This window comes from Echinops telfairi, unplaced genomic scaffold (genome assembly GCF_000313985.2).
Source record: "Echinops telfairi isolate 266 unplaced genomic scaffold, ASM31398v2 ScPeMD7_7400;HRSCAF=8409, whole genome shotgun sequence".
Lineage (NCBI taxonomy): Eukaryota > Metazoa > Chordata > Mammalia > Afrosoricida > Tenrecidae > Echinops > Echinops telfairi.
The window spans coordinates 44826314-44834621 of NW_022111300.1; the positions used below are offsets into that span (position 1 = coordinate 44826314).

The 8308-nt window shown below is 47.3% G+C and overlaps 1 protein-coding gene across 1 annotated transcript in view; it reads left to right on the forward strand.

Annotated features, from left to right (window-relative positions):
• The first annotated feature begins 7947 nt into the window (after positions 1 to 7947).
• Positions 7948 to 8308, forward strand: part of ZNF532 (zinc finger protein 532) — a 114057-nt gene continuing 113696 nt past the window's right edge. The window contains exon 1 of the mRNA XM_045296204.1: positions 7948 to 8174. The gene's annotated coding sequence lies outside the window, so the exon portion shown is untranslated. The remainder of the gene's footprint in view (positions 8175 to 8308) is intronic.

The following is an 8308-nucleotide window of genomic DNA, read 5'->3' on the forward strand; positions in this document are numbered from 1 at the left end:
GAGGAGAGAAGAGTAGAGGAGTAGAGGAGAGAAGAGTAGAGGAGTAGAGGAGAGAAGAGTAGAGGAGTAGAGGAGAGAAGAGTAGAGGAGTAGAGAGGAGTAGAGTAGAGAGGAGTAGAGTAGAGAAGAGTAGAGGAGTAGAGTAGAGAAGAGTAGAGTAGGGTAGAGTAGAGCAGAGAAGACCAACCCGACAGGACAGTGCACAGAACAGAACCGGGACTGAGCCCACATTCTCCTGGCAGTGAGGTCCACAATTTCCACAGCTAACTGATCATCGATAGTTCCACACGTGCCAATTTGACCATCCTTCGTGGTTACCACAGTCAGAAACCAGACTGCCCCAGAAGAGCACGCGTGAACCTCTTGCCTTTTCTGAGGCCCTTACCTCCTGCTGGAAACAAGCTGGTAAGCGGGTGGTTGCCCGGATTTACGAAACTCTTCTCTTTTTAAAAAGGTCAATGAATAACTCATCCTGTAAATTCTTTGCCACGATTATCCAGCAAACCATTGTGGGATGCAAAAAAATCTGAAGATCCTTCATCCTCATGCTCTTCATAGTAGAAAGTGGCTTTCAAAGTGATTGTTCCCTCTGAGAACCCTCTCACTGCTATCCCTCTTGAAATCAATCCCGATGGTGTGTTTTTTGTTTAATGTTCTCTTGTGAATTGGATGAAGACTGACAACACATTGCTGACACTCAACACTGGATACGTATCTTGATTCATCCCATGGAACGCAGCCCTTCCCCTTGTGGCGTCACTCATTCCACTTCCTCTCTGTTCCTGTTTCCTTCCCGCCTCCTCTCCCAACCCTCTGACCTTTGCACTTAGGGAAGTGCTGTCCTTTTGATTTCAAATGGTTGACTGTTCTAAGGTGTGGTATTTCACTAGTGTTATTGTTCCTGGGATAGACCTGTCTATTGTTTGGCTGAAAATGGAGCCATGTAGATGAGTTCAGTTCCAGCCCAGCAGGCTGACTGAGGGCCATAGGCCTGGAGTTCCCCCAGTCTCCGTCTGACCAGGTAGCCTGGCTTCTTTTAGGATTCTGAGTTTTGTTCCACACTTTTCTCACACTCTGTCCAATACTTTCTTGTGTGTTCATTACTGATGGTGTCTTATAATAATCTGTGAGTCAAAAAAAAAGTCTGTGGGTTTCTGGCTTCAACTTCTTTATTGCGGTACCTCATCTGTGAAGGATTTGGGGGTGAATTTTGAGTGCTAGAATTTTTATGACGTAATCCAGAATTTTTTGAAGCAGCTTCATGAAGAGTTATTGTTACATCATTTATATATGTGTGTATAAGTTTAAATATGTATCAGTATCCATATCTATAGAGATATAAATATATGTCTATATATTTGTATTATAAATCTACTATAAAAACCTCTTTAAAATGTAAAAAAGTAACAAAAAAAAAACTTAAAAAAAAAAATCCCTTGGAGATTAAAGTATGCCTGACTCAAAACCATGGTATTGTCAACTGCCTCCTATGCATAAGAAAACTAAATGATGAATAAGGACAGTAGGGGAATAATTGGTGCATTTGAATTATGGTGTTGGTGAAGGAAATTGAATATATCACAGACTGCCTGAAGACTGAACACATCTGTGCTGGAAGAAATGGAGCTGGATCCTTTTGAGAACTGAGCAGGGTGAGACTTCCACTCACAGACTTTAGACATGGTATCAGAAAGGACCCATCCCTGGAAAAGGCTGTTCTACTTGGCCACGTAGAGGAACAGGGAAAGAGCAGCCTTGATAAGAGGAATTGGCACACCGGCTGCCAGGATGGGTTCAAACACAGCAAGGACTGGTGTCTGCCGCCCGAGCAGTTTCATGTGGTGCACAGAGCTGCTGTGAGCCAGTACCAACCGGAGTGGGCCTCCTGCAAGGGTGTGTGTATGCGCACATACATCTAAAGAAGAGCTGGGACGTCTGGAAGCGATAAAGCAGAAACCTACTGGAGAGGGAAAATTCAAATAATTCCACTAATAGAAGTGATAAGGCTCTACCCCGCCAAAGGTGGAAAACTTGAGACTCCCCTCAAACCAGGACCGTCCCACTGAGCTCAGCTCTCCCAGATGACACAGTCTAGTTTCCATTGAAGAAGCTAGTCATTGTTGATCACACCTTGTTTACAAAGTCTTTCATTGGATGGTTTGTAAACAGTAAGGGTTCCCCCACTCCCCCCCAGGAAGTATATTCTCGTTGGAATCATCAAGCCAATACCCCAAGCAGTGGCATGTTAGAAATAGCTGTACTTTTCTTTCAGCAGTAGAGCAAACCTCCTACACTGTATAATTTATTCTAATACTTGTGTCATCAAATCTCAAGCAATATTTTCTAAGACTCTTCCAACTGTTTGCTGACAAAGGAATGTATTTTATTTTGTAGCCATATTGCTTTCTGGTTATGATGTTCACATTTTACAATTCATTTGTTTATGCTTTTGTTTATCCTTCCCAAAATAATCCCTGCTTTCTTCAGTGCACGTGACTTTTGGTCTTTCAGGATTAAGTAAGAAATCTCAAATAAGATTTCAGTATATTTTTCACTTAATAATAATAATAAGGTAAAGTATAAGGTTATCCCCGATCTTCACTTGTCGTTAAAAAAAGAAAACCTCTATCAGTTAATCTTGATGTTCAGAACATTTAATTTTAAAATTGTGATGGCATTGGGGAGCCCCAGTGAGCCTTTGTATTATTGTTCTTGACCTCCAAAGACCTTATCCAGAAGTGAGAGAGCGAAATGAACCTCACATATCTTGGGGAAAGAACAATTTCAAAGTACAAAGCAGGGCCGGTCAGGGTGCGATGTAGTAACGATGAAAAATACAACTTTCTCTAGTTCCTAAATGCTTCCTCCTCCCCTCCCCCCACCACCACAATTCGAATTCTACCTTCCAAGTCTGGCTAGACCAGAGGATGTACACTGGTACAGATAGGAAATGGAAATACAGGGCATCCAGGGCGGATGATGCCTTCAGGACCAGTGGTGAGCGTGGTGATACTGGGAGCGTAGAGGGAGAGTGGGTTGGAAAGGGGGAACTGATTACAAGGATCTACATGTGACCTCCTCCCTGGGGGACAGACAACAGAAAAGTGGGTGAAGGGAGACGTCGGACAGGGCAAGATATGAGAAAATAATTTATAAATTATCAAGGGCTCATGAGAGAGGGGGGAGCGGGGAGGGAGGGGAAAAATGAGCTGATGCCAGGGGCTTAAGTGGAGAGCAAATGTTTTGAGAATGATGAGGGCAGTGAATGTACAAATGCACTTTACACAATTGATGTATGTATGGATTGTGATAAGAGTTGTATGAGCCCCTAATAAAAGGATTAAAAAAACACCCCCAAATACAAAGCAGACCCAGCTTGTCTACAGGAAGGCTTCAAAATAAGAACCTGGACCCATTCAGAGAACAGGGAGTTCAACAAGGCTGCTCTTGGAATGCATTCAAGGAGGGAGGGACAAAGGATATGGATACGGAAGCAGGAGTGAGTCATGTAAATCCGGTCTACTGACTCCAGATCTTATTTTAGGAAACATAACTTGAGAGATACAGTAGCGAGAGGAGACCTTTAGAAACATCCTTGGAGCCTTAGAATGGAGAAAGCTTCCGGCTTGGTCAGAGGAGAGGAGCCCCAATTTGAGACGGCTGGCTTCATGTTGAGTTGGGATGGTGAATATGGAAAGGGGATTGGGATCAAGAGCTACTTGATTGGTAGAATCCACCGTGGCCCCGTGACTGAGTAGTTGGGGGTGGGTGGGAGTCAATGCCATTTCCAGAGGGTGGTGGCATTGAAGCAGCATTTGGTTTGGTGGGCTGAGTTTCCTGGACACAGATTCAGGGTAATGTCGGAGGCTACACCTGCAAGGGTCTAAGGAAGGTAGAACCCACACAGGTGGAACAATGGAGGCCTCCCACATTGAGAGGGAGCCTGGAAGCTGGGATGGCCCTTCAGAGATGGCCCAAATCAAGGCCAATCGTTGGCTGCTCCCTGGGAGGGAACCCCGGCACTTCCCCATGTGGGACTTAGGGGTGAGTGTTTGGCAGGTAGGGGGTGGGTGGACACAACCTGAAGAGCATGTGTGGCCCAAACATGACGGTGTCCAACCATAATGACATATAGTCTTGTGCTTACCTGGGGACATACTTTGAGGTGTCTGTCGGCTCATTATTTATTCCGTACCAATCATTACCGATGGGATTCTGATTCATGGGGACCCCAGGTGTGTCAGAGAAGAGCTGTGCTCCAGAGTTTTCAATGGTTGATTTGTCGGAGGTGGCTGGCCAGGGTGTTCTTCCAAGGCACCTCTGGGTGGGCTCAAACCCCCCCCCTGAACTGTGAGTAATTGAATGTGTTAACCACAAACACCATCCATTCCTCAGTTGACAAACAACTAGTTAAGATCCACTATGTGATGTTCAAGGCTTTGGGCTAACTGGTGCGCATGGTGGGATGGGGGCCTTGGATCAGGCAGGAGGCAAAGATGGGGTCCCACATCTGCTCAAGCAGCCTGCGTGCTGCAGGAGACCTGTGGGGAGTCCTTGTCAGCTGGAACCAGTCTAGTCCACCCCTCACCTCCCCCCACTTCCTGTGTGTTCCCTCCCCAGGTTCCAGTGGGGTCTCACAGGATTAAGCCTGATTGCTTCCATTCTAACTTCCTCTCCTGCTTCCTCCTCCTCACAGGGGACTTAGAGAGTCAGTCGGAAACAGCCCAAATTCCTTTTAAGGAAGGTGGAACATATGTAGAAGTTCCACAGGGTTGGGCAACCTTACATTGAGCTCACAGGCCGGCCTCTTCACTCCGCAGCTTGTCAAACCTGCGGGAGAGAAGGCACAGACAGAATCAAGTCACCCTTCTCTTTCTTTGGGCAAGGCCTGCTTTCCAGAATTTAGGCTAAGAAACAACAAGGCAGGGGTGGGGGTGGGGGTGATAAAGGATTAGTGAGCCCATCTAAAGGCCTGCCTGGAGCAAGGGGGTCAATCATGTATTTAAGGGCCTCCAGGACAATGCTCAAGCCTGTACCCAGCCCAGCCAGGACCCAGAGTGAAAGGCCTTTGCCGCAGTCCCAGGGCTGCGCCTCAGGAGAGGGGAGGGGAGGGGTTTGGCCGGGAACCATTAACAAAGGGTGAGGGAATTCATTCTCCCACCTCCCCTCAGGCTAATCATATTTTAAATCTAGTTATGATTTCCCTCAAGGGTATATTATTTGAAATCACAATGAAAAGAAATAGAAAAATAATCTGGATCTTTGCAGTCTGATGATGGTGTTAAACAATAAAAGAAAAGATCGATTCTCTTTTTTTCTGCCCCTCCCTCTTGTTTTTGGCTGGCCACTCCTTAGCTAGAATGCTAGGGCAGAGCAGTGGAATCAGTCCATCGGAAACCAGTTGGCAGATCGAACAGAATGGGGAGAACAGTTTCTAAATCCCCAGGCCTAGCTTAAATGTGAACCTCAAATCCTTCCTTTGCTGGTGAGAAAGAAAGGGGTTCTTTTCTTTTTTTTCTTCCCCCTCCTGGGGGAACACACCTTTTGTGTACTTTGCCTAACAAAGGAATTTAACTATTTCACGATGGAATTTGGAGGGAAAGTATGACGTGTGGATTGCTAGCTAGCCACTTCAAACCACAAAAGAATTCACACCACCACCGCCCGAAAGCTGAGATTTTTGCAATACTTTAATGAGGGGGGGGGGGAAGAACCCCGAAGACAATGAGATTAGTAATTAAAAAAAAAATAGCAACAACAAAATCCTGAAGGATGTGGAATGCCTTTAGTTTCTGTTTGGCCTTAGAATCCTCTTACTTCTTTGTTCTGCCCTGCCTCTCTGGTGTAGTGCAGTTTTGCATAGCCGGTTGTTAATTGTGTCGTTGCCCCGAGCAGAAAGTAGCTACCTTCCATCTGCAGAAAAGTCATGGGTCTTTGTGTCAATTTTCGTTTTGATTTTAGAAGGGAGCCTCCTTTACTTAAAATCTAGGCTGAAAGCCGCCCTTTTCAGCTGTGAAACCCTGATTTCATGAAATGGAACAAGATGGATTTCCTGCCTCTCGCTGTGGGTCTAAGGGCCTACCTGGGAAAGCGGGCGCTGTGTGCCCCTCGTTTATTTTTTAAATGAAAAAGCAACCGGGGCAATTCGCAAGAAAGCATTATCCTTGTTTCTGGTGGTGAGAGCCCCTTGCCGAGCTCTATCTGTTGCCAGGCCAAGTGTGTCAGTGGCGTATTGTGCTTTGAAAACGATTTCCTCCAGCGAAAGCCCCACCAAAACTCGGGGCTTTGTACCCAGGGAGCTGCCACAAAGGGGGTTTGGCGTGAGGAAGCCACGAGGCAGCCCTGCAGCGAACGATCGTAGAAGCTACTCAGTCCACGGTTTGGGCCCTGTTACTCCCACAGCCATTCCAACGCTGCCGTTTTGCTCGCCTGCAACGCTTAAGGCAGGCGTGGGGGAGGGGAGGGCCAGAGTATTTAAAGTAAACAAAGATTCTAAATCCATGAAACCCAGGCTTTTCTCTGGTAGGCACATTAGGCAATTCCATATATAGCAATCCGTCTAGCTGCACCAAGCTTTGCAAATTAGCAGGTCCTGGTCTACTCTCCAGTGCATCGTTTTTTTTTTTCACATGCATATTAATAAAGGCCCACCTTTGGGCAGGCGGCAGGGGTGGGGGTGGGGCGGGGAAAACAAAAAAAGGGCTCCCTTTTGAAATGAAATCAAGTCCAGGTAAAAGTTGCAACTGCAACCCACAGAAGGCTGGCACCGTTTTCGGGCTTAGAAGCAGATGTAAGTTTCAATTTCATCATCTTGTAGCACTGATACGCGCGGGGCTGGGGCCAGTCTTCCTCAATGCGGGTAAATATGTATTTCAATATATGTGCAACGCCAACCAATCTGCTGTTCCGCGCGGGGCTGGGGCCAGTCTTCCTCAATGCGGGTAAATATGTATTTCAATATATGTGCAACGCCAACCAATCTGCTGTTCCCCACGAAAGACTAACAACTCTCCCATAAGACATTCAGGTCATTCACATGGAAAGGCTTAAATAGCAAAAATGCTACTTCCAATTTCATCATAGCGTGCCCCCAGATCGCAGAACAATGGCTCCGTCAATGGAAGTTCATGCCAGGGAGAGGCATACTGAGATTTAAAACACATAACAAAGCCACAACGGAACTTCTCAGGGCACGTTGCAAATAGGACGGAGTTAAATCTAATTTCAAATACAATACCCCCCCCCACCCCAAACGCTGGTGGGGTGTTGTCTTCATTGGGCCTCTGGGGACATGACTATCAGCAATCTGATCAAAAAGGAAGGAGCCTTTTTAACTGGGAGGGTGACTCCCCCTCACTCCCCCATTTCTTCAGATCCTTCCATTTTGCCCTCTTTCCAGTGTAAGCACAATGAAATGAGCTTGATGTGGCGTTTCTCCCTCTCGTAGACGTCTGTGAACAATTCAGGAAGCAGCGCACAGGGTTGGTGAAAACACCATTCTGTGCCTGCTCGGAATGGAAATCTTTAGCTTGTCTCCCTCTCCCCTGTGCGGCCATTGTACACCTTTGTGGCCTTTGGCTGGTTTCTATGGGTGTCTTTTGTGTTCTGGAGGTCTGGGACCACCTGCTGTAAGTGCTGTGCCTGCTGGTGGCACTTATCCACCATCTCCCCTTTGGAATGTAAAGACCTAGCTATTACATCTTGTTTACTCAGTATCCTTCCCCATGAAAACCCAAAACGAAACACACAACACAACCACACACATCCGCGCGCGCGCGCGCGCGCGCACATACACACACACAGGACCGAAAAACCTACATGAACTCAACATGCCATGTTTCAATCTAGCCCCAGTGGGGTTTTTTTTCTCTGCAAGCGAAACGTGTGTCTTTTACACCAGGGCTTTCTCCCCACCCCAGGGGGTGTCTGCCATTCTTTCGTGGCTCCGTTTCAGGCGAAAAGGGCTCCAAATCCCTAACTAACTCCTAGAGCCCCTTCTTGCACCTCCAGGGAGAAGTTCAGCTTTCAATGTATCCGAAGATAGCATCCTCTCTCCGTACTTATTCGCCACCATTGCGAGGATCACAAAACACCACGTTTGCTTCCAGATCCCGGGTGGAGGCTCACGGGCTTTTCAACCATCTTTTGGCGAGGCCTGGCTTCCTTCCACTCGAGTAAGTCGCGGCTGGGGACACCGGGAGGACCGGGGGCGCGCCTGCCCGGCGCGGGCAGCCAGAGCAGCGCTCCCTCCGTCCCCTGGCCCCCCAGCAGCCCGCGCCCCGGGGCGAGCTGCCCTGCAGAGCCCCGA